The sequence below is a fragment of the Mercenaria mercenaria genome, chromosome 12, assembly GCF_021730395.1.
Source record: "Mercenaria mercenaria strain notata chromosome 12, MADL_Memer_1, whole genome shotgun sequence".
Lineage (NCBI taxonomy): Eukaryota > Metazoa > Mollusca > Bivalvia > Venerida > Veneridae > Mercenaria > Mercenaria mercenaria.
The window spans coordinates 3,559,628-3,586,442 of record NC_069372.1 but is presented as its reverse complement, the minus strand read 5'-3'; the positions used below and the strand labels follow the sequence as shown (position 1 = coordinate 3,586,442).

General features: G+C 35.9%; 2 long non-coding RNA genes across 2 annotated transcripts in view; both read left to right on the top strand.

Annotated features, from left to right (window-relative positions):
• Window positions 1-173: 173 nt before the first annotated feature.
• On the top strand, window positions 174-23,285 carry LOC128547185 (uncharacterized). Its single transcript, XR_008366358.1, has 3 exons — window positions 174-311; window positions 15,400-15,481; window positions 23,135-23,285. It is a non-coding gene; the product is annotated as an uncharacterized LOC128547185 (long non-coding RNA).
• A 2,784-nt stretch (window positions 23,286-26,069) lies between these two features.
• Window positions 26,070-26,815, top strand: part of LOC128547184 (uncharacterized) — a 30,278-nt gene continuing 29,532 nt past the window's right edge. Inside the window, exon 1 of the long non-coding RNA XR_008366357.1 lies at window positions 26,070-26,359. This is a non-coding gene — a long non-coding RNA (uncharacterized LOC128547184). The remainder of the gene's footprint in view (window positions 26,360-26,815) is intronic.

Genomic DNA, 26,815 nt, shown 5'->3' with positions numbered 1-26,815 from the left:
TTTTTTAAAATGGGCCTGGCTATATATATATATATATTAGCGACGTTAAATAAAGCTTAGGCCTACCTTTACCTTTCAGAAGATTGCTATAATTTTATGTAGAACATATAGCAAATTTATTTACTACTGTATACCCAAAAACGAGCATGCGCGATTTTAACTTATAGTTGTTTCAGTCCTGTTGACAAATATTACGGTGTTCCCGTATTACGGGGAATTCCCAGTGAATTGTTGTCATTTGTTCTAGATATTCTACGAAGACTTTGTATTATCAAATGCCACTTGAAAATGTAGAAAAACATAGATTGGAGGTAATATTTTTTAAAGATTACATGTAACACCTGAAAGAGGCATTGATTGACATTAATAGGTTATATCAAAAGCTTAAAAAGAATGCCAGTCTAAAGCATCCACAGGGATCCGTCACATGCTACCTAAAAGGCAGAGCTCCCTTGAAAAATCACCAGTACCCCATAAAAAATTAGGAAGTGTCTACGAGTACGGATCCTCTAGACAAGCCTATTAGGGGTTTTCTAGGGGTACGGACCTTCATTTTTCTAGAGATTAAGGGTCATTTACATTTCAGATATTGTTGAAAATGAAATAACAAATTAGACTTCATCATAAACTTGGATCTAAATGGTTTACAGACCGATAACAACGTTCACCCGATTTGATTTAAATTTCTTCCAAAACGTAAATAACCGAGGAACACCAAATAAATCACGAGGATTCGAACTGGCAGAAAAAAGATATAAAGATTAAACAAAATAATGTTACTAGAATTGTTCTGAAAAAAAAACAACTATTTTTATTGATAATTATACCTAATTCTCGATATTCCGTGGTTTCTCGTTCATTCCGTGGCTCTCAAAATTACACTTGTGCCACAGCCTCGCATGTCCAAAGTTCATGCAAGTTTCTCAGAAAAGTAAACAAAGATTTGTGAGCATCTAAAATGCGCAATAAACAGGTTAGTATAGCTTATTTACTTAAAAATATGGAAATGTTGAAAAAAAACTTTTCAGTGCTAAGGAAAAAGATGGTGGCATACAAAAACTTTTATTAAAATACAAACATGCAAACCGATTATGACAAAATTGTAGCAACACATTAAGCAGTCCCCAAACTAAATTCTAAGCAGTGTAATTTGTCAAGGTACCCTTAACCATAGCGACCATCAATTAGCCAATCAGAGCCACGGATTCAACGAGAAGCTGCCAGCTGATCCAGACCAATGTAGGTCAACATACATGAGGTGAGATTTTTCATCTTCTGTCATATCTTGTTGATTTTTTGACTTAGCATGGTTATATTGAAAGGTTGCAGCTACTTTTGGTTAAAACAACATGTGAATACCTAACATCAAATGCGCATGTGCAATTTTGGCAATTAAGAGCCACGGAATTACAAGAACACAGCATAACCCTTATGGTATTTATGTTTTCCACACATTTGGTAGCCTTCCGTTACGAGATACAAACAGTTTCTTTTACTTAATGTCAGTTAATAGATTATTAAACAATCAGTTCCAGGCACGTGTCAAGGTGGGGGGGCAGGGGGCCCGGGGCCCCCCCCCAGCTGGCTGGCTAGTTACGAGTTTTATTACTATGGGCCCCTCAATTAACAAATTTATACACCAGCGCAATTGGCTTGATTTGACAGCAATACACAGGCTTAAGAGTCCGGTAGTGGAAATTAGCCCCAGGCATGTTACAGGTAAAAGTTTATCTGTACATGCTTCATTGATCGCTTGCTTTTTAAATGCGGTACTTGATTGGGTAGTGGGTAGTTTTTCATTATATTTGCTTAGAACACAGGACTCCAGATAAGATGCGTATTAGCGTAAATTACGTATAGAAATAATGCAAATATGCATGTCTAATAATTTCTAAGTGTATAAAAACGTATATGGAATTACAGAAACGCTCACAATGCTTTTTTACTAGCATAAAAACAAAATCTGAATCGTCTGGATGTGTTACGTAACATAGCCGATCAGCATTAATTCTCCCACATTGAACGTATACACGCATCATATGATCTCTATAAACCTAGGTTAAACTATACACTTAATACGTGCATTAACTAATATTGATGGTACGGTAGTGTATTTAAAAGCGGTTTTGATTTAAATTATCAACTTTCGGTGTGAAGTAAACAAAAACAAAATGTCTCTTTCGAAGACTGCTAATTTCTAAAGGTGAAAAAACGCTTTAGTCTTCCTTTCAACCTACAAAAAATGATCAAAAAAAAACATCATAAAAGGTATATTGGCTAATCTTTTGGATACCGTAGTGAGTATGAAGCCGAAGCATGTTTCAATTTCGGAGAACTTGAACACATGCGGTTTGGAAAGAATTATATCCTTGGAATGTTATTGATTCTGGCAATCCTATACAAACTAAATTAAAATGTGCATTATGCATAAAGTGTAAAATGAAAAATGTGTTTGTGTCCACTGGTTCTAGTAACCTCCAAAAGTCTACTATAGATAGGCATTGTGATTCCACTGACCATCAAAATGCAACCAAAATGTCTTTGAAAGACTATATGACAGAAAGTAAAATTTTGATTGACACTAATTGTGAATAAAAAGCAAAAACTTGACATAAGTCATGGGTGTTACACCCAATAAATATGTTAATAGTGACAAAAATGTTTTGTGGTGTTTTTTTTCTCATTTATGTTTTTTCAGTGTTAAAATTACTCCTAGTCAATTTCAGATTTTACCATTTTACTCATTCACAAGAATTATGATGAGTAATTACTCCTAGGCCAAAAAAATTATCTGGAGCCCTGTTAGAACACAAGAAATGCAGAAAAAGATCAAAAAATATTTTTGTGTTTTTATTTATTTTATTATTAATACTTATTTGTGAACTTAGTAAATCATTTTTTTACAAATCATGTCATTTTGTATATCAATTTTGAGCAGTTTTTGATAACTTTCTTTTTAGTGAAATTACACATATTATTTTTTTTTAATTAAATAATTAGAAAAAAGTTTTTTTATATTATGATTGAAAGAAAAGGGTAGAATGAATGAAATTTTATTCATTTGATTAAAATATAGTATAATTATTGCTAACAATCATATAGTTTGTTTTATTATGATAAATAAAGTTGATTTTCAAACCACTAGCTTCTTTATTACTACATACACTGTGACTACAATCATACATACATTGAAAAGGCTTGATGAAATGATTAAAAAATAGACTTTTCCTTAAATATATAATACATTCATGCATCCTTAAAGGTGTTTCAGGTAGCAGGAAAATGCATCTTTTCATGTACCATATTAAAAAAATTTCGACATCGGGAGGGACCCACACCAGGTTGGGCCCCCCCAGCAAAAACATCCTGAAAAGCTTGACTGTGAAATTTTTAAACCAAACAGAAACTCATTAGGCCAATAGCCTAAGAAATTGTGTCTCTTTTCATGTGAATGTTTGGAAATGAGGACTTAATGCAAATAGTTTATTTTCCAGTTCCAAAGTTTATAGAGATCAGAATTTACATAATCCTGGGATCGTAGACAATGACTGTTGTAATTCATTTTAATGACATTATTGTCAAATTTTGGTTCTTTTTGGAAGGAAGAATGGGTCCCAACTTTCAGGCAAAAATACTGCTATGATAGACGTCTGGTATGAGAGAATGACAAACAATCTTTTACATATACAAAGCTTGTTTTAAATTCAAAAGACAAACCATTTTTAAAAGTTAATGATCAGAATTTTACTCAGAGAAAAACACTGTTTGCCGAAATTCTCGAAAACCCCTGTTTAATTTACTGAACTGCTAAGTTAACAGTCTATGGCTTTTTTAAGGTTAATCTTTTAGCTGTATAGAGTAGGGATGGTAGTAGGAACCTTTTTGATATTTATTGATAATTCTCATCATTTTGTATACCGGTAGCCTATAGTTTTTTTATGCCCCCGAAGGGAGGCATATAGTTTTTGAACCCTCTGTCCGTCTGTCGGTCTGTCAGTCTGTCCGCAATTTTCGTGTCCGGTCCATATCTTTGTCATCGATGGATGGATTTTCAAATTACTTGGCATGAATATGTACCACAGTAAGACGACGTGTCGCGCGCAAGACCCAGGTCAGTAGCTCAAAGGTCAAGGTCACACTTAGACGTTAAAGATCATTTTTCATGATAGTGCATTCGTGTTCGGTCCATATCTTTGTCATCCATGGATGGATTTTCAAATACATTTGTAACTTGGCATGAATGTGTACCACAGTTAGACGACGTGTCGCGCGCAAGACCCAGGTCCGTAGCTCAAAGGTCAAGGTCACACTTAGACGTTAAAGGTCATTTTTCTTGATAGTGCATTCGTGTCCGGTCAATATCTTTGTCATCCATGGATGGATTTTCAAATAACTTGGCATGAATGTGTACCACAGTAAGACGACGTGTCAGGCGCAAGACCCAGGTCCGTAGCTCAAAGGTCAAGGTCACACTTAGACGTTAAAGGTCATATTTCATGATAGTGCATTGATGGGCGTGTCCGGTCCATATCTTTGTCATTCATGCATGGATTTTAAAATTATTGGGCATGAATGTGTACCACAGTAAGACGACGTGTCACGCGCAAGACCCAGGTCCATAGGTCAAAGGTCCTAAACTCTAACATCGGCCATAACTATTCATTCAAAGTGCCATCGGGGGCATGTGTCATCCTATGGAGACAGCTCTTGTTCCAAGTGTTAAACTCTGGTCACTTATTTTTAAAATAGTGGATGAAATATATGTGAAAGGGTTTAACGCCGTTTTTCAACAGTATTTCAGTCATGTAACGGCGGGCAGTTAACCTAACCAGTATTCCTGGATTCTGAACCAGTACAAACCTGTTCTCCGCAAGTAACTGCCAACTTCCCCACATGATGAATCAGAGGTGGAGGACTAATGATTTCAGACACAATGTCGTTTATCAAATAGTCACGGAGAACATACGCCCCGCCCGAGGATCGAACTCGCGATCCCGAGATCCGTAGACCAACGCTCTTACCTACTGAGCTAAGCGGGCGGGCTTGCTTAGTATGAGACAAGAATAATTTTTCTCGAAAAAAGGAAAATGCTATTCAACACAAATATGATGATACATCATAATATATGTAAAATACCTGGTTTGTAATTTTTAGCTTGACTATTCGAAGAATAGTCTAGCTATTCTACTCACCCTGGCGTCGGCGTCGGCGTCACACCTTGGTTAAGTTTTTGCATGCAAGTACATACAGCCATCAATTAAAGGCATATAGCTTTGAAACTTATTTTATCTTTTTCTAGGTCAATTACCAACCTCTCTGGGTCAAGTCCCATAACTCTGACATGTATTTTGAGCAAATTATGCCCCCTTTTGGACTAAGAAAATTTTGGTTAAAGTTTTACATGCAAGTTACTATCTCCAAAACTAATGCAGATATTGATTTGAAACTTCACATGTGTCTTCGGGGTTATAAAACTAGTTGATAGCAGCAAGTCCCATAACTCTGACCTTCATTTTGGCCAAATTATGCCCCCTTTTGGACTTAGAAAATTCTGGTTAAAGTTTTGCGTGCAAGTACATACAGCTCTTTCTAGAAGGCATATAGATTTTAAACTTATTTTTTCTTTTTCTAGATCAATTACCAACCCCACTGGGTCAAGTCCCATAACTCTTACATGTATTTTGGGAAAATTATGCCCCCTTTTAGACTTAGAAAATTTTGGTTAAAGTTTTACATGCAAGTTACTATCTCCAAAACTAATGCAGATATTGATTTGAAACTTCACATGTGTCTTTGTGGTTATAAAACTAGTTGATAGCAGCAAGTCCCATAACTCTGACCTTCATTTTGGCCAAATTATGCCCCCTTTTGGACTTAGCAAATTCTGGTTAAAGTTTTGCGTGCAAGTACATACAGCTATTACTAAAAGGCATATAGATTTGAAACTATTTTTTTCTTTTTCTAGATCAATTACTAACCTCACTGGATCAAGTCCCATAACTCTTACATGTATTTTGAGCAAATTATTCCCCTTTTTGGACTTAGAAAATCCTGGTTAAAGTTTTGCGTGCAAGTACATACAGCAATTACTAAAAGGCATATAGATTTGAAACTTTTTTTTTCTTTTTCTAGGTCAATTACCAACCTCACTGGGTCAAGTCCCATAACTCTGGCATGTATTTTGGGCAAATGATGCCCCCATTTGGACTTTGAAAATTCTGGTTAAAGTTTTACATGCGAGTTTCTATCTCCAAAACTAATGCAGATATTGAATTAAAACTTCACATGTGCCTTAGGGGTTATAAAACTAGTTGATAGCACCAAGTCCCATAACTGATATGCATTTTGGCCAAATTATGCCCCCTTTTGAACTTAAAACTCTTTTAATATTTAACCTTTTTGGGTAATATTTTCCTGCTTCTGGGACAATATTTCGAATAGTCGAGCTTGGCTGTCTTACGGACAGCTCTTGTTAGGTTTTCAGATCAGTGCCGCTGGTGCATTGATCTATTTTTAGTGGTGCCGGCATATAGTGCCGGCTATAATCTATTTTTAGATTTTTAGATCTGTGCCGGTGGTGCCATTAATGATCTGTTATTGGTGGAGCCGGTATGGCGCCGTTTATATTAGATCGTTTGATTAAGAGTATGGGGAAAAAACGTAGAGTATTTTATGCAAACAGGACACTTATCTTGGGTTTAGCTTAATTTTTATTTTGCAGTTATTTTCAGGGCAAGATGGATACATGGTTCAGTACTGCAAGGCTGATGTACAGCTTATCCACGTATCTCTCTGGCGTGGCGACTTGTGTGTAAATCAGTTATATTTTGTTACTGTTCAATCCGTCTTCTACATGTATATACATGATATAGTATAGTTTTTAGCTCGACTATAGAATAGTAGAGCTATTGGACTCGCCCATGCGTCGGCGTCCGCGTCCCGATTTGGTCAAGTTTTTGTATGTAAGCTGGTATCTCGGCAACCACTTGTGGGAATGGATTGAGACTTCACACACATATTCACTGTGATAAACTGACTTACATTGCACAGGTTCCATAACTCTATTTTACTTTTTTACAAAATTATGCCCCTTTTTTGACTTAGAAATTTTTGGTTAAGGTTTTGTATGTAAGCTGGTATCACAGTAACCACTTGTGGGAATGGATTGAAACTTCACACACTTATTTACTGTGATAAACTGACTTACACTGCACAGGTTCCATAACTCTATTTTGCTTTTTTACAAAATTATGCCCCTTTTTCGACTTAGAATTTTTTGGTTAAGGTTTTGTATGTAAGCTGGTATCTCAGTACTCACTAATTGGAATGGATTGAAACTTCACACACGTGTTCACTGTCATGATCTGACATGCACAAAGCAGGTTCCATAACCCTATTTTCCTTTTTTTAAATTATGCCCCTTTTTCGACTTTCGTATTCAATCAGTCAACAAGGCTGTTGAATAGTCGAGCGTTGCTGTCCTCCGACAGCTCTTGTTGATTCAGCTCTTTTATCACAAAAGCTCTGGCGACATGAAGCATGAAAAAAGTATGAAATCAACAAAAATGGCAGTTTCTGACCTCATATGCCTAATATGAGGACATCTGATGCTTTTTATGATAACGCAACTGTTATGAAGTAACGGATATCAAAATCATTTGCTTCAAATCCTGCTTACGGGGACATAATTGACAAAAAACATCGGGAATGGGGTTGCGCACCAGGAATGGAGTTGCTCGTATACATCATTAATGTAAATAATGTATACACACAACTCCATTCCCGGGGCGCAACCCCATTCCCGATTGTTTTTTTGCCAATCTTTCCCCCAAAAGCAACATTTCTTTCTTGTGCATGTAATATTCATGACTGTTTTACACGTGTTTGATCATAAAAAGCATCACATTTCCAGAAAAAAGGCACAAGAGTTAGAAAACTTGCATTTTTCATGATTCCATACTTTTTTGACAGATCAAGCCAGCAGAGTTTTCGTAATTTCAGGGCTGATTCTTAAATTAATAATTTGGTATTTCAAACATATGTCAGATAGTGTAGATAACAATCAGCATGCACAACTGTGCAGTCTGATCATAATCAGTATGTACACCTGAACAGTCTGATCATGATCTGTACTGTTTGCCATTCAGTTAGTATCTTTTTGTTAGCATCTATTTTTACAATTAATGGTAGTATTTCCAGATTCAAAGATGGAAATATTGATTATTTAAATTGAGCAGGGTAAGGGTAAACAGGACGACAATGTGGAATATGACCATAGTGACAGCGTGCATCTAACTCCCCTAACATGTTACAGCAGCATAAATAGTTAATTTCAAAGGGTTCATGCAAATATTTCCCCCAATATTCAACTTCATGAACTTCCCAAAAACATTTCAGAGTTCAAAAACTTGAATTCAATCACTCTTTTCCTGTAATGCCAGTATTATATTTAATGCAAGAGCAATATAAGTCATCAGAGTACATGCTTTTGAATACTTTTCATTTGCACCCAAACAAATTCGTTCTCATACAAAAAATATGATAATTTAACTAGTGATAATTTTGTTTCCTTTTTATTTTTATTTCTTTTTTTTTCTCGGATTCCTTTGATAACAGCTAAAACATTTCAGATTCAGAGATGTTAATTGATCACATGTTTGACTTCGTGGGAGTGTAATAAAGCCAATGAATAAAAATGATAATACACTAGAGTATTAAAGTTTTGATGTCGATATTGTTTAAAATATATATGAGAATTGGTCAAATTGACTTGTTTCTGTAGTGAAAGAAAGTAGATTTTTTGTTGTTTCAATAGGAAACGCTAACATGTACCGTAATTAATGCTTGGCGGAGCCTCGCATTTTTTTTATTAGCTCACATGTCACAAAGTGACAGTGTGAGCTTTTGTGATCGCGCAGCGTCCGTCGTCCGTCCGTGCGTCCGTCCGTGCGTCCGTGCGTAAACTTTTGCTTGTGACCTCTCTAGAGGTCACATTTTTCATGGGATCTTTATGAAAGTTGATCAGAATGTTCATCTTGATGATATCTAGGTCAAGTTCGAAACTGGGTCACGTGCGGTCAAAAACTAGGTCAGTAGGTCTAAAAATAGAAAAACCTTGTGACCTCTCTAGAGGCCATATTTTTCACAAGATCTTCATGAAAATTGGTCAGAATGTTCACCTTGATGATATCTAGGTCAAGTTCGAAAGTGGGTCACGTGCCGTCAAAAACTAGGTCAGTAGGTCAAATAATAGAAAAACCTTGTGACCTCTCTAGAGGCCATATTTTTCATGGGATCTGTATGAAAGTTGGTCTGAATGTTCATCTTGATGATATCTAGGTCAAGTTTGAAACTGGGTCAGCTGTGGTCAAAAACTAGGTCATTAGGTCTAAAAATAGAAAAACCTTGTGACCTCTCTAGAGGTCATACTTTTGAATGGATCTTCATGAAAATTGGTCAGAATGTTCACCTTGATGATATCTAGGTCAAGTTTGAAACTGGGTCACGTGCCTTCAATAACTAGGTCAGTAGGTCAAATAATAAAAAAAACATTGTGACCTCTCTAGAGGCCATATTTTTCATGGGATCTGTATGAAGGTTGGTCTGAATGTTCATCTTGATGATATCTAGGCCAAGTTCGAAACTGGATCAACTGTGTTTAAAAACTAGGTCAGTAGGTCTAAAAATAGAAAAACCTTGTGACCTCTCTAGAGGTCATATTTTTCAAAAGATCTTCATGAAAATTGGTCAGAATGTTCACCTTGATGATATCTAGGTCAGTTTCGAAACTGGGTCATGTGCCTTCAAAAACTAGGTCAGTAGGTCAAATAATAGAAAAACCTTGTGACCTCTCTAGAGGCCATATTTTTCATGGGATCTGTATGAAAGTTGGTCAGAATGTTCATCTTGATGAAATCTAGGTCGTTTCGAAACTGAGTCAGCTGCGGTCAAAAACTAGGTCATTAGGTCTAAAAATAGAAAAACCTTGTGACCTCTCTAGAGGCCATACTTTTGAATGGATCTTCATGAAATTTGGTCAGAATGTTCACCTTGATGATATCTAGGACAAGTTTGAAACTGGGTCACGTGCCATCAATAACTAGGTCAGTAGGTCAAATAATCAAAAAAACCTTGTGACCTCTCTAGAGGCCATATTTTTCATGGGATCTGTATGAAAGTTGGTCTGAATGTTCATCTTGATGATATCTAGGTCAGGTTCAAAACTGGGTCACATGAGCTCAAAAACTAGGTCACTATGTCAAATAATAGAAAAGAAAACGACGTCATACTCAGTTCAAAACTGGGTCATGTGTGGACAGGTGAGCGATTCAGGACCATCATGGTCCTCTTGTATTATTCAACTTATTTAAAAATTCAATATGAAAAGACACTTATGTAATATCCTTTATCAAAATGCTGTTACGGATCTCTCGTGCAATCATAAGAAAATAGAAAGTGCTAGACCAACTTTCTTAAATAAAAGCACTTCTGTGAAGAAAACAAAGAACCTGCTTGTAAATGAAATTCATCTTTTAAAAGATTTTTGCCAAACATGCGACAGCGCCGCACTGCAAATTATGCCCGGTAGTATGACAATACAACGCTTAGATAAAGCTTCATTCCAATATGGTGGCTTCCAGCAAATTAATTACATCTTTTTTTCTAAGTCTTAGCATCTGTATTAGTACTTATTTTATATTTCTAAAATAATTAACATTTTATCTTGGCCAATAAAAACAAACAAAATGCTGTTAAATGCAATTATTTTACATAGTACATTAAATTCATACATGTAGTACATGCTTTCGTATTTAAAAAAGACGTTTATGGAAATCCTTGTTTAGGTTCTCATCATTTTCACTGAGTCTGTCAGAGCTTAACAGAAACAGTCACTTTTGCAGATTCAATAATATTTCCATATATCAATCAATAACAAAAGCGCTTGTATCATCCAGTTTGTTATTGGAAGAACTGGAATGGTCGTTCAACTCCTTTCTTGCAGTCTGTTAAATGTCTCTTACTTTCTACTCGTACCCACTTCCCTTGTCAACAGAAATAACAATGTCTGTCTTAAAACTTCCAACATTATTACTGGTATACACTCCAAACACCTGAAATGATAAACTTGACAAGTAATTGATTAAGTTACACTTTTCATCTTATAGGAAATCAGTCACAATATTTGAAACTTATATTTCTGGAATCTTGTATAAGTATGTACTTTTTAACTGAGATACTGAGCTCCATTTTTTTTTCATCAATAACATGTTCGGTCAAATGGTTCAATTTTGGTTTCAAATAAAAGTATATGTACAGGTAGCAAAATCGGTAACAACATTTATTTCGCATTTGTTATTGCGATTAGAATAATAAAGTTAAACTTTTACTTTTAATATTTTAGACTTGGAATTGTTGCATTGCTTAATTCATTCTACTAACAGAGTAGACTATAACAGTTACTAATGTCACCAAGTGAGAGCTGTTTACATAAAATATTTAACAAAAACTATGTTTATGACAATAAATCATAGCTTTTCCTCAGCAAATATCATATACATTGTTAACATGGTCATAGTAGTACAACTACAAGTACATAATTTGTTTACTTATTTTTTGCGGGGGGGGGGGGGGGGGGGGGGGGGGGTTAACGTCGTACCGACACAATTATAGGTCATATGGCGACTTTCCAGCTTTGATGGTGGAGGAAGACCCCAGGGGTGCCCCTCCATGCATTATTTCATCAAGAGCGGGCACCTGGGTAGAGCCACCGACCTTCTCTAAGCCAGCTGGATGGCTTCCTCACATGAAGAATTCAACGCCCCGAGTGAGGCTCGAACCCACATCCATGATGGGCAAGTGGTTTGAAGTCAGCGACCTTAACCACTCAGCCGTGGAGGCCCCAGGGGTCCGTTTGTCATTACCAGACCCCTAGCCTGCATGTAATGAAACTAATTCACAAGTAAGTTTACATGCTGGCTGCACATAAATTCTATTTTCATCAGATGAAAACATTTTACAAACAAAGTACGTGGTTGATTTAAACATTTTTTGCAAACTAAGTACTGGTTTGCAGTATAAAAACAAATTATACATGATATACGGACACATACAACCACCACTTTTTTTAGTCAGTTTTGATAACAGATGAAAGTCATGTTTATCATCATGAAACGGTCTCAGAAAAAATGTGCAGCCTAGACCGGGACTCGAACCTTGGGCCCTTACCATGCCTACGCTCTTCCAATTGAGCTACAAGGGCCCGACCAGTATGAAAACCGCTACACCCCTTTTCCCACTTACCGGGTATTGCAAGAAAATTGGCTCTCTTTGCTAATGTCTGACGCAGACTTTTAAACCCGAATTCAGATGCTCGCCCAGTCAGATTTTTTGTTCCGCATGGGCCCCAAAGGGTGAACCTTCTCAGTAGAACATCCAAATGTAACAGTCAAAGGGAAAGTTGTGCAGCCTAGACGGAACCTCGGACTTACGACTTAATGCCCCAAATTGCTCTACCAACTAAAGCTATTTAGGACACCCGATAATAGAACTTACACATATGTGAATGAATGACAAATCGATTGTTCGTTTGACCATAAAAATGTAGTGATAATTAAAGTTTTATAGGGTTTTAAATTCATGTTTAGCTTTGACACAAAACACATGTGCAAAACCTTTTTTCTGCTACATATAGATCTATTTGATTAATTTTAAATTCAATATGACTTGTTAATCTACAAGGAAAGGGAAGATTTCCGTAGCTACTTTAGAGACATTATGCAGCCATTCAATAAAAAAAAAAAAAAAAAAAAATAAAAATTTGAAATTTTAGTCCCATTCAATACAGTTGTCAGTAGGCTCTTTGAAAAACAGTGTATAATTTCCAGTCTGTGCACTTTCGTCTTAAAACTCTTTAAGATGTACATGCAACAAAATATGGTTTTAAAAAATGAAAGCGAGCATTCGAATCTGCAATTATAAGTTACGGATTCAGGTGTAATCAAGTCACGACAAGTGTTGCTGAACGGTGGACGTTATACTTTACGAACCTTTTCTACTCTAACTTTCGGCTTATCTCCACGGTTAGGTAATCCACATTCAAGCCAGAGTTTCAGCTCAAATACCGAATGCTCATTTAAATCATTTGAGCGAAACTTCGCCCTTGGAATACGGTTTCCGTAAAGTTTTTATTTGGAATAGTTTCTCAGAAGCAATCGAGTTTGTTGTGTGTATCAACTTAATCAAGCGGTATACATGACATATATCGATGACGTCACTGGCGACTGCATTCTAAAAATAGCCGTTAATATAAAAATAGCCGTAAATGTCCTGATGATATTCATGCGCTTTGTTATAGCTGCACTAATTTTTGTTATTTGCCGTTTTGCACTAAAAAGTGTAGTGGTTTTCATTTACCGTCTATTATTCCATTGAGTCGGTGCAAAGCCCCGACCCAAAAACCAAGGAAATCTACCTTATGATTTTCGTAGACAAAGGTACGCAACGCGCAAAATGCACCCTGCCCCTTTTTAGCAGCACCCTGCCCTTTTTAGAGGTCTAGAAAAATCCCTATCCCCATATCTTTATTCATTTTTGTGTTAATTTTCATCTTGTAATCAAAACTAACAAAAAAGTGGTGGTTGTTGATATGGTTAAACTTACCTGAGATACTCGCAGTCATTACTAAGATAGATAGATACTAAGAGTAAGATAGAAAGGGAAAGTAAATTTATTTGAATTATTGAAGGTTGGAAGATCTTTTTTTTAATATCTTCGACAAATTCTGAACATTTCAAAGAAGCATTTAAATCGAAAGCTGTGGGGTATTTGGTAACTATAAATGTAAAAAATTTCAAATATGAGAAATAACGGTCAAATCACGGCGGGTAGTAAATGCGACGGCTATATTATGTCTAGCCGCATGGTACCTGTGGTGGCAGTGCTAGCACTGGCACAGTAGTAAACAAATTTGCTGTATGTTCTGTTTAAAATAAACAATCTTCTGAGAGCTTTCACACATGTAGCTGGGCCAGTTTTAAAAAAGAATTACCAACTTCTTGTTCCTATATATGACATTTAAACCACAAAAAGCGCCAAAAAATATTGAGCTCATTAACTTCTAACTTAAGACAGATTTTTGTCTGACAGATATGGGACAACTTCAACTATAACATGGGTATGAACTCATTGTGTGATACGATTTGTTTACATGTCTTTAAATGAAAAGTTCTCCCTTTAAAATCTGGGCCCAAAAAAGTCAAGTATAGGTACAATGAAGCAAGAAGTATCTTTAATTAGTTTTAAAAAGATACACATCCAGATTAGTCAATGCACACTTTCATGCATGCACTCTGCACTTTTACATATGATCAGGTATTTGTAAAAGCAAAACAAAATGTAGTTCTTAAAGTAAAATTTTCATGTTTTTTATGTTGAACATATTTTACAGAACACATATTTTACGTCATAATTATATTAATCATAATCAAGGAAACGTTGACAAAAAATAAGACTAAAAGGTTGGAGGGTGGGGGGTGCGAAAAGTGGGGGACGAAATGACCAATTTGAAATTGACAAGGGATATTAAATGGCCAAAATGGGTTCGAGATGACTGGGGGACAAGTTGACTAGGGGACGAAATGACTGTAAATCATTTATGGGAGATCACTCCATATCATAGTAGCAGAGTTGGCAGGTTTGTAGTGGAACTCTGCCACAGTTTCACTACTGGGGGGGTTTCAGGTTTATGACATAAGCTATTTCCACAGGAGTCTTGCAACGGATTATAGTGTGTAACAATACAGCTCAGAGCACCTGCACACCCCTTAAGAAAATATTATCTATTCCATTCAAAAACCTGTGGAATTTTTCATCCCCCAATCAAAATGTACAGTTTTTAATCAGCTGTTAAATGACCTTCACCCCAGATATTTACAGGAAGTAAAGGTGAAATCAAAAACAGGAGTGCAGCCGGAAAAACAGAAACTGGCTTAATTAAAACATGAAAACTGCCTCTTTAGCTGGGAATAAATTGAGGATTTTTTCTTTCCTTTCATATTCCGGTAGTACGTTTTTAAAAGAAATTTCTTACACTTTTAAAAAATCATTACTAAGCGTTGCTAGTCATATTTATTAAGAATTTGTTATAATTTTAACCAGTTAAGTGTAAAGTAAAGGCACTGATAGAAATATGAATGATATTGCCAAAATATGTGAAAGTGTTAAGAGTTTGTTATTTAGTTAAAGTATACTATGACATTTGGTTTAGTTTTCTGACATTTTGTGCAGTTGATAAATGATTTATGACATTTCTCTCATAGCTTCTTAGTTTACTGGTTTTCTAGAATAGAAACAAGTTTGTAGCTCTAACAGCCAATATTTTGCTAAAATTCTATATTTCAGGAAGATATGTGTCAAAGATGGGCTTTCACTGTTAGAGGCTAGGATCACATGGCAATGGCAACCAGAAGGTCCATTAATAAAGGTATATATACAATATTTGTAGTTCTCAAAATGACATAAAATTCATTGACTGTGAAAATGAATGGTCCTCATGAATGGTCCTGACTGCAAACAAGTGTTCATCTTCTTATATAAACTTACCTGACTGTAAAAACTTATGGTCATTGCGTAAAATTACTGAACTATGAAAGTCGGTAGTCATTCGATAAAGTTACCTGACCAGAGAGATGAGTAACTCACATGAAATTGCCATTCTGTAAGTGACTCTCACATAAAGTAAACTGCCTGTGAAAAAAGAATAGTTCTCACATAAAGTGACCTGATTGTACTTTAGAAGTAAGTGGCTCTCAAATAAAGTGACCTGTCTGTGGAAATAAGTGGCCCTCACATAAAGTGACCTGTCTGTAGAAATAAGTGGCTTCACATAAAGTGACCTGTCTGTGGAAATAAGGGGCTCTCACATAAAGTGACCTGTCTGTAGAAATAAGTGGCTCTCACAAAAAGTGACAAGTAGCTCTCACATAAAGTGACCTGTCTGTGAAATTAAGGGGGTCTCACATAAAGTTGACCTGTCTGTTAAAAGATAAGTGGCTCTCACATAAAGTAAACTGTCTGTAGAAAAAGTGGCTCTCACATAGGTAGATTTGAAACTTATTTTTTCTTTTTCTAGATCAATTACCAACCTCACTGAGTCAAGTCCCATAACTCTGACATGTATTTTGGGAAAATTTAAATGCCCCCTTTTGGACTTAGAAAATTCTGGTTAATTTTTTACATGCAAGTTACTAACTCCAAAAAATAATGCAGATATTGAATTGAAACTTCACATGTGCCTTCGGGGTTTTAAAACTAGTTGATAGCAGCAAGTCCCATAACTCTGACTTTCATTTTTGGTCAGATTATGTTCCCTTTTGAACTTAAAACTCTTTTGATATTTAACCTTGTTGGGTAATATTTTCCTGCTTCTGGGACAATATTTCGAATAGTCGAGCTTGGCTGTCTTACGGACAGCTCTTGTTTTTATGCAAATCATGTATAATTACCATCAGGGAAATACAAAAGAATCAATGTTATGTGACATGTTCTGCACTAGGAGTAGCAGGAGAAATATGTTAGGCACACACTAATTATAGATATAATGTCAAAATATTTTTGAAAAGTAAGTTGGTATTTTGTACAAGAAAAAAAGCCTATATGGCTTAAAAACCTAAAACAAAGGTAGGTTTCAAAACACTTTACAAGAACCTTATAGAACCACCAGGACCTAGTGACCTACTTTTTTCACCCACAAAAAAATCATGAAAATCATTCTTATAATACAAGTAATATACAAGTTTTCAAGTGGACAATTTAGGCCCTTCCTGAATAAATGTGTTTTGACAACTTCATCTGCAAACTTATTCAGTCAGTCTCTTTTCAGCATAGTTTCAGAAATATAGATGAATAACTATCTTATAATTACACTGTAGAAACAAAATGTAATTGAAATTTAACTAAATACACTGATTTCTGTACATACTGCTACAGTAATTCAATAAAATGTTAAGACATTACACACATTGTCTTTGCCTAATATATGTCACTGTCAGTTATTAACTAAATACTTGACATGTATATCTCATTTTTAGCTCAACTATTCAAAGAATAGTCTAGCTATTCTACTCACCCTGGCGTAGGCGTCGGTGTCGGCGCCGGCGTCACACCTTGGTTAAGTTTTTGTATGCAACTACATACAGCTATCATTTAAAGGTATATAGCTTTGAAACTTATTTTTTCTTTTTTTAGGTCAATTACCAACCTCACTGGGTCAAGTCACATAACTCTGACATATATTTTGAGCAAATGATGCCCCCATTTGGACTTAGAAAATTCTGGTTAAAGTTTTACATGCAAGTTACTATCTCCAAAACTAATGCAGATATTGAAATGAAACATCACATGTGTCTTCGGGGTTATAAAACTAGCTGATAGCAGCAAGTCCCATAACTCTGACCTTCATTTTGGCCAAATTGTGCCCCCTTTTGGACTTAGAAAATTCTGGTTAAAGTTTTGCGTGCAAGTACATACAGCTAATACTAAAAGGCATATAGATTTGAAACTTATTTTTTTGTTTTCTAGATCAATTACCAACCTCACTGGGTCAAGTCCCATAACTCTGACATGTATTTTGAGCAAATTATGCCCCCTTTTGGACTTAGAAAATTCTGGTTAAAGTTTTGTGTGCAAGTACATACAGCTATTACTAAAAGGCATATAGATTTGAAACTTATTTTTTCTTTTTCTAGATCAATTACCAACCTCACTGAGTCAAGTCCCATAACTCTGACATGTATTTTGGGCAAATTATGCCCCCTTTTGGACTTAGAAAATTCTGGTTAAAGTTTTACATGCAAGTTACTAACTCCAAAACTAATGCAGATATTGAATTGAAACTTCACATGTGCCTTCGGGGTTTTAAAACTAGTTGATAGCAGCAAGTCCCATAACTCTGACCTTCATTTTTGGTCAGATTATGTTCCCTTTTGAACTTAAAACTCTTTTGATATTTAACCTTGTTGGGTAATATTTTCCTGCTTCTGGGACAATATTTCGAATAGTCGAGCTTGGCTGTCTTACGGACAGCTCTTGTTTTTATGCAAATCATGTATAATTACCATCAGGGAAATACAAAAGAATCCAGTTAATTTGCGGTGCGTCTTTAACATTGATGTAAAAATCCTGCACAATAACTCAACGATAACATGTTTGATAATTATGATTTTTCTTCATTAAAACGTTTCAACACAAAAAACATTTTTGTATAACATTACAGTATGCACTTAACTTCTATCATTGACAACCTTTTTGAGTTCAAGGATGCATGAGAACCATAACAATCAAACAATAATATAAACATGCTGTCGATTAAATTATCATGCGGGAGTAGTATGAAATACTTGATTTTTATTGCACCTGAATAATTAGACATATTTTACTGAAAACAAAGCGGAAGTGTTATTCACAATTTATTTGGAGATTACTTGACACTGCCATAAATATACATGTACTATCTTTGTCCTATTGTAGTCAACACTGGATATGTAGTTCATTCAGGTAGGGTTTTATGCTGAAAATTTAAACTGCATTTTTGTAGTTTTGTAATACATGTGGATTTAGTTTTTCTGGTTATGTTTTGTGTGTTGTGATTGTAACTGTAACTATGTATATTACAATGATAAACTTATTTTGAATGTACTTCAGGTTTAGCAGTATATCACAAAACAACAGATTTTTTTAGTAAATGAACAGCATCTTGACACACAATTTATCTGTCTAATACATGTTTTACTGTTCTTTCCCACAGAGTTGGATACTTAAAATAGTCTAAATGAGTTGTCCCCCTTTAAATAAGAATGCCATTTGTAAAGAAATAAGTGTAAACAATTGTCAAAAACGATGTTTTACCTAGTTATGTAAAGTTTAAACACTCGCACGATGTTGCAAATGCATCAAAACGAAGACATGTAACAGCTGTTAAAAAATGGTGAGTTTTTAAAGGCGCTGAACTGTCCAGAAGTGTGGCCCCTTCATGCAGTCCCTTTCCGGAATTTAATACATATATCAGTAAACTGACAATGGTTTTGTAGAATAATATAGATGTTTTATACGCTGTTTAATTTTCATGTAAAACAATGCTTTCTTTCTATGATTTGATGACGTTCGAACTTTTTTCTCCGAAACATGGACCTATACCTTCAAGGTAGGTAGAAGTGTAACTTTTGAGCTGTTGTCTAGGGAAAAAAAGTTGATTGAACTTTTAAGTATAAGATGTTTGATAGTAAATGTTCAACTTGTAATAATTGAACACTTTGAAATTTAAATCTATTAGAGGCATGCATGAGAAATTTGAAATTTTTACATTGCACTGAATTATGTTACCAGGGTCTGTTTCCAATGGATTTGGGTTTAACCCTTACCGTGCTGGAAACAAATGGTTCTGCCTTTGCGACCAGTGTAGATCATGATCAGCCTGCACATCCGTGTAGTCTGATCATGACCTGCACTGTTCGCCATTCAGTCAGTACCATTTTGGTAAGCACCCCTTTTAACAGTTAATGGTTCTTTCAAATTGAAAGATGGACTAGTTCATTATAGAAATTTAGCAAGGTAAGGGTTAATGTATTGGTGCCCGTCTGGTCATTGCTTTAAGCAGCATGGTCATATGTCTGAGTAGCACTACCGATCTTCCGCAAGTCAGCTAAATGGAATAAAATAGGTGATACTCATATAAAGCTACCTGACGATAACAGTGTGTGGGTCCCGCTTAAAGTTACCAAACTGTAGAAATATTGAGTGGTTCAAATAAAGTTAACTACAGAAGTAAGTGGCTCTTACAAAAAATTACTTTACTATAGAACAAGTGGCTCTCAGAAAAAGTTACTATACCATAGAATAAGTCGGGCTCTCAGAAAAAGTTACTATACTATTGAATAAGTGGCTCTCAGAAAAAGTTACTATACTGTAGAATAAGCAGCTCTCACAAACAGTTACCATACTGTAGAAATAAGTGCTTCTCACACAAAGTTACCTGATTATATAGAAGTATTTAGTGTTGCCTGAATGTAGATATAAGTGGTAATCCTCACATAAAGTTGCCTGACAGAATAATTAAGAGACTTCCAGATGACGATTTCAAACGAAAGAAATGAATGGTTTTCATATAAAAATACCTGATTACACAAATAAACATACGTATGATTGTGTCATATCAATTGATTTTAGAAGTAGACATAAAACTTACCAAAATTTAAAAGTAAGTAGTTACAGATTATAAAATATTATTATTATTAACTTTTTCTAAATGAAAGTTCTTTCAATTTTGTGCAACTGCTCGATGGTATTTTGTACCTTACAGAAATTTCAGTCTCATTACAAAAAGCTATACCAGTTGTATGTGTACTTCAGTGTACAGTTCGTTTTCGTAAACATCATGTTTGTAAACATTAAAGATTGCGTTTTGTACCATAAACTCAGGGTTCCATACTTTAGTGTCTCTTGCATAAGAAAAACGTGAGCTCAAGCTAACACAAAACATAATCAACATTTAGAAAGGTCATTTTGTAAGTAGAGAAATTTTGGTTTGAAAACGTGTAAACATGTATGACCTAGTAATCAAACTGTAGTATTTCAGTTATTTGATAACAGTACTTCAGCATTTGAGTGGGTATATCCTTTACATTTTTTTTGAGCCTGAAGGATAACATACATGTTTAAAGAAAAACGGAAGTAGATCGCGATCACACTTTTACATAATCTCTTTATATTATGTCAGCCATAAATATACACCTTTTATCAGATTGTAATCAACACCCCAGATAAAGTTTGTTTGGACCTTTTATCATACTAGTATTGTGTATGCGAGATAAAATGTTCATTTTACAATAGGATTGATAACTATTAATTTTGACTTACAAATTTTACCAGTACTAAAATTTACATTCTGGTAGTTTTTTTTATGGTTTATAGTGTGTATTGTGAATAGGAAATGTATGTGAGAAAAATGGAGAAGCTTTGAAAAGTAAATGAAGCATGGAAACTAGTTGTTGTGTGTTTTACTTTCTTGTGTCATGGAAAGAAATACAAGAATAACTGAAGGTATATATTACAGTGATATCAGAGAATTGTTTTGAATGCATTTGGATAAATCTTGGAAGTAGAGAATATACTAGTTCTTTCTCTGAAGCTACATGTCTTCAGATGTGTGGCAAAATTTGTAAAACAGACTGTGAATGAAATGTGAAAAATCATATAAGATTTTTAGCTTGACTATGCAAAGTATGGAGAGCTGTCCTTCTCAACCTGGCGTCGGTGTCCGTCCCGCATCAGCGCTTTGGTTCAAGTTTTCATTCACTTTCTCTTTATCTCAGTAATTACTTGATTGATTTGTTTCAAACTTAAAATAGTTATTCCTCATCATCACTCACATCATATGGCACAAGGGCCAATACTCACACCAATATTTTATGAATTATCTCCCATTTTTACTTAAAATTTCAGGTTAAAGTTTTGATGCACTTTCACACTATAAATGGATTTGATTCAAACTGAGAGTAGTTGTTCCACATCATCTCCCACAACACAAGGTCCATAACTCTGGTACCAATATTTAATGAACTATCCCCTCTTTTACTTAGAATTTCAGGTTAAAGTTTTGATGCACTTTCACTCTATTTCAGTTAATACTACATGGATTTGATTCAAACTTAAAATAAGTTGTTCAACATCATCACCCATATCATATGACACAAGGGCCATAACTCTTGTACCAATATTTCATGAATTATCCCCCCTTTTGACTTAGAATTTCGGGTTAAAGTTTTGATGCACTTTCACTCTATCTCAGTTATTACTGAATGGGTTTGATTCAAACTTAAAATAGTTCTTCCACCTTATCTGTGCCACCCACATCATATGACACAAGGTGCATAACTCTGGCACCCATTTTTCATGAATTATGCCCCTTTTACTTAGGAATTCAGTGTTAAATTTGTGCATTTTCACTATATCTCAGTTATTATTAAATGGATTTGATTCAAACTTGAAGTAGTTGTTCCACATATCATCACCCACATCATATGACACAATGTGCACAACTCTTGCACCAATAATTTATGAAGTATGCCCCCTTTTTGCTTAGAATTATACTTACTATTTAGTGTTTTGATACACTCTTATCTTTATCTTTATCTCTCTTATTACTTAATATTTTTGACACAGACTCAAGCTGTTGTGCAATATCTTCATCATACTTTAAACACTCCAGTGACAGCTCCACCTTCCTCAGATGTGTCCAGTTTCACTATCCAGCATCGAAATAGTCAACCACTCTCTCTCCTTTGACAGCTCTTGTTTTATATACAAGTATGAATATTTGGTAAATTATGGGTAAACTTCAAAGACCTATACATTACAGTTTTAATTATTAGAATACATAATGGCACTAGTTACTAAGCTGCAGAAGCAGTTAGTACCTGACTGCAGAAATACGAGTTTGTGTGGTACCTTACGAAAATTAGTTGCATACCTGACTAGAAATGAATAGTACCTTATTGTAGTGTTTACAAACAGTAAAGAAAAAAACTTTCTCTCAAGATAACTTGGTTTTAGAAATAAGTGGTTTTTGCATTTGATATAGTATATTCTGTATGAGCTGATGCAACAACTTTGATATGAACCTGTTCCATGCTGGCAATGATAAAAGTCAACAATATTGCAATGTTTGAAGATGCTATTCATACTTTTTTCTGGTCAGTTTAGGGCCAAAATTATTCTCTAATCCCAATGGCAAATAGTATGTTTTTCCCCAATTCCCAATTTAAAATGTTTTTGCCTTTTCAACCAAGACTGTCACCTCTGAAACCTTAAACATTTGAAACACAAGACAGTATGTATTTATGACCATTTTTTCTTAAATGTAACATTTTAATGAAAAAATATGACTTAACAGTTCCCAATTTAGATGTATTAAGATGCATTTTTCCCAGTTGTAACGGCCCTTATTAGTGTTTTCTGTGGATAGCAAAATTGCCAAAAGAAGTGAACGGCTGATTCATAAAAAAAGTAGTACAGTCATAGTGATACACTCTTAGTTTTTCTTTTGTATGGTATTGATATATACATGTACTTTATTATTCAGATGAAAATTTTTATAAAAGAGTACTAAACAGAAGCCATCAGAGGTTTTTGGAAGACCTTGATCCAGTATCCGTGTTGGATTTGTTCTTGGAGAAGGATTACCTACTATATACACAAGTGCGTGATATTCAGGTATATACATGATCTATTCTGCTTATTTTCCTGCAACCCTTTGAAGCAGACAGGTTATATTGTTTTGCTTATGCCATTTGCACTGTCTGTCAGAACACTTTTTATGCCCCCGAAGGGAGGCATATAGTTTTTGAACCGTCTGTCGGTCTGTCAGTCTGTCTGTCGGTCTGTCAGTCTGTCCGCAATTTTCGTGTCCGGTCCATATCTTTGACATCGATGGATGGATTTTCAAATAACTTGGCATGAATGTGTACCACAGTAAGACGACGTGTCGCGCGCAAGACCCAGGTCCGTAGCTCAAAGGTCAAGGTCACACTTAGACATTAAAGGATAGTGCATTGATGGGCATGTCCGGTCCATATCTTTGTCATCGATGGATGGATTTTCAAATAACTTGGCATGAATGTGTACCACAGTAAGACGACGTGTCGCGTGCAAGACCCAGGTCCGTAGCTCAAAGGTCAAGGTCACACTTAGACGTTAAAGGATAGTGCATTGATGGGCGTGTCCGGTCCATATCTTTGTCATCGATGGATGGATTTTCAAATAACTTGGCATGAATGTGTACCACAGTAAGACGACGTGTCGTGCGCAAGACCCAGGTCCGTAGCTCAAAGGTCAAGGTCACACTTAGATGTTTAAGGATAGTGCATTGATGGGCGTGTCCGGTCCATATCTTTGTCATCCATGGATGGATTTTTAAATAACTTGGCATGAATGTGTACCACAGTAAGACGACGTGTCGCGCGCAACACCCAGGTCCGTAGCTCAAAGGTCAAGGTCACACTTAGACGTTAAAGGTCATTTTTCATGATAGTGCATTGATGGGCGTGTCCTGTCCATATCTTTGTCATTCATGCATGGATTTTAAAATAACTACGCATGAATGTGTGACACAGTAAGTTGACGTGTCGCGTCCAAGACCCAGCTCCGTAGGTCAAAGGTCCTAAACTCTAACATCGGCCATAACTATTCATTCAAAGTGCCATCGGGGGCATGTGTCATCCTATGGAGACAGCTCTTGTTTTTATGCCCCCGAAGGGAGGCATATAGTTTTTGAACCGTCTGTCGGTCTGTCGGTCTGTCAGTCTGTCGGTCTGTCCGCAATTTTCGTGTCCGGTCCATATCTTTGTCATCGATGGATGGATTTTCAAATAACTTGGCATGAATGTGTACCACAGTAAGACGACGTGCAGTGCGCAAGACCCAGGTCCGTAGCTCAAAGGTCAAGGTCACACTTAGACGTTAAAGGATAGTGCATTGATGGGCGTGTCCGGTCCATATCTTTGTCATCGATGGATGGATTTTCAAATAACTTGGCATGAATGTGTACCACAGTAAGACGACGTGCAGTGTGCAAGACCCAGGTCCGTAGCTCAAAGGTCAAGGTCACACTTAGACGTTAAAGGATAGTGCATTGATGGGCGTGTCCGGTCCATATCTTTGTCATCGATGGATAGATTTTCAAATAACTTGGCATGAATGTGTACCACAGTAAGACGACGTGCAGTGCGCAAGACCCAGGTCCGTAGCTCAAAGGTCAAGGTCACACTTAGACGTTAAAGGATAGTGCATTAATGGGCGTGTCCGGTCCATATCTTTGTCATTGATGGATGGATTTTCAAATAACTTGGCATTAATGTGTACCACAGTAAGACGACGTGTCCTGCGCAAGACCCAGGTTCGTAGCTCAAAGGTCAAGGTCACACTTAGATGTTAAAGGATAGTGCATTGATGGGCGTGTCCGGTCCATATCTTTGTCATCGATGGATGGATTTTCAAATAACTTGGCATGAATGTGTACCACAATAAGACGACGTGTCACACGCAAGACCCAGGTCCGTAGCTCAAAGGTCAAGGTCACACTTAGACGTTAAAGATCATTTTTCATGATAGTGCATTGATGGGCGTGTCCGGTCCATATCTTTGTCATTCATACATGGATTTTAAAATAACTATGCATGAATATGTGACACAGTAAGACGATGTGTCGCGCACAAGACCCAGCTCTGTAGGTCAAAGGTCCTAAACTCTAACATCGGCCATAACTATTCATTCAAAGTGCCATCGGGGGCATGTGTCATCCTACGGAGACAGCTCTTGTTTCATATTAAAAAAGAATTGGAAAGGACTGGCTCTAAAGCAATAAAATTTTAGAAAGATGGTTTCCTGTGGTGAGTAGATGATCTTTAGAGGTTTGGAGTTCAGTAGGTCAAAGGTCATTCAGTGACCTCAGAACTAAAAGATTTCTGATCAATAACTGGCAAAAGCTTTGGTGTATAGTGCTTGACAGGACCTCAGAGGCAGTCATAGTAAAATTAGAAAAAAACTTTCATGAACTGCTTAAAGTTCCATAATACTTTAAGTTATAGGTGCAAAATAGATAGAGCAGCTTTTCTTCTATAGAATATGCATGTTACATGGTTAGATAAGCACTGATTTCAATATTCACATGAACTTGCACAATTAGATTCATAAAGGGAGGTAATCTATAACATTGCAGTAGACAAACCTTTTACAAATACATGAAAATTTTTGTAAAAAAAAAAATTAGTATATTTTATTTTCATAATGAATAGTATGGCAGCTTGACCTCCACATGTTAATTTAGTGTCGGGGACCTGTTGTATAAGGTCAGAACAGTTTCCATTTTAGTCAGTTTTAGTTGTGAACAGGCTATGTTTACTGGAATCGCCAAAACAGTGTGGGTGGTTTCCTCTTTAATGATATGCATACTGTCACCTTGTCCAACTCGTGATATAATGATCCACATAAAACTGATGTATATTTGATTTCAGATAAAATGAACCTTGATGAGACAACCGGTGGAGACCCAAAACTAAGTTGTGAAGAATTATGTGGCATTCTTTGTGGCATTCTTTGTATTGAAGTTGAAAAGGGGCCCAAGAATCACCACAGAGATAGATTACAGAGCTTAGACAGAATAATGACGGCTTGGAATGCAAAACGAGAACTTGTAGTTTCGTTAAGGATCTTGCATGAAATTTACGATGGCATGGTTGGAGTATTCATGCCCCCTGGTCAGGCAGTGCAGCCAATTTTAGAATTTCTGCAAAATATCGTTTTTGTCAAAGTAGGTTTATTTTGCTCCCTGAAGTATCCGTCTGTCATTTCTATCCATATGTTAGTCCGTTATCCTTTCCTTGTCCAGAGTTTAACACCTAATGTATTTAAGATATTTGCTGAATTCATTTACTTATTAGCTCACCTGAGCAGGAAGTGCTCAAGGTGAGCTTTTGTAATCGCCCTGTGTCTGTCGTCCGTCGTCAATAATTTGACTGTCAACACCCTAGAGGTCACAATTTTGGCCCAATCTTAAGGAAACTTAGTCAGAATGTTACCCTTAAAACAATCTTGGACGAGTTTGATATTGGATTATCTGGGGTCAAAAACTAGGTCACAAGGTCAGATCAAAGGAAAAGCTTGTTAACAACCTAGAGGCCACATTTATGTTAATATCTCTATGAAACTTAAAAATAATCAGAATGTTTACCTTGGTGATCTTTAGGTCAAGTTCAAATCTTGATTA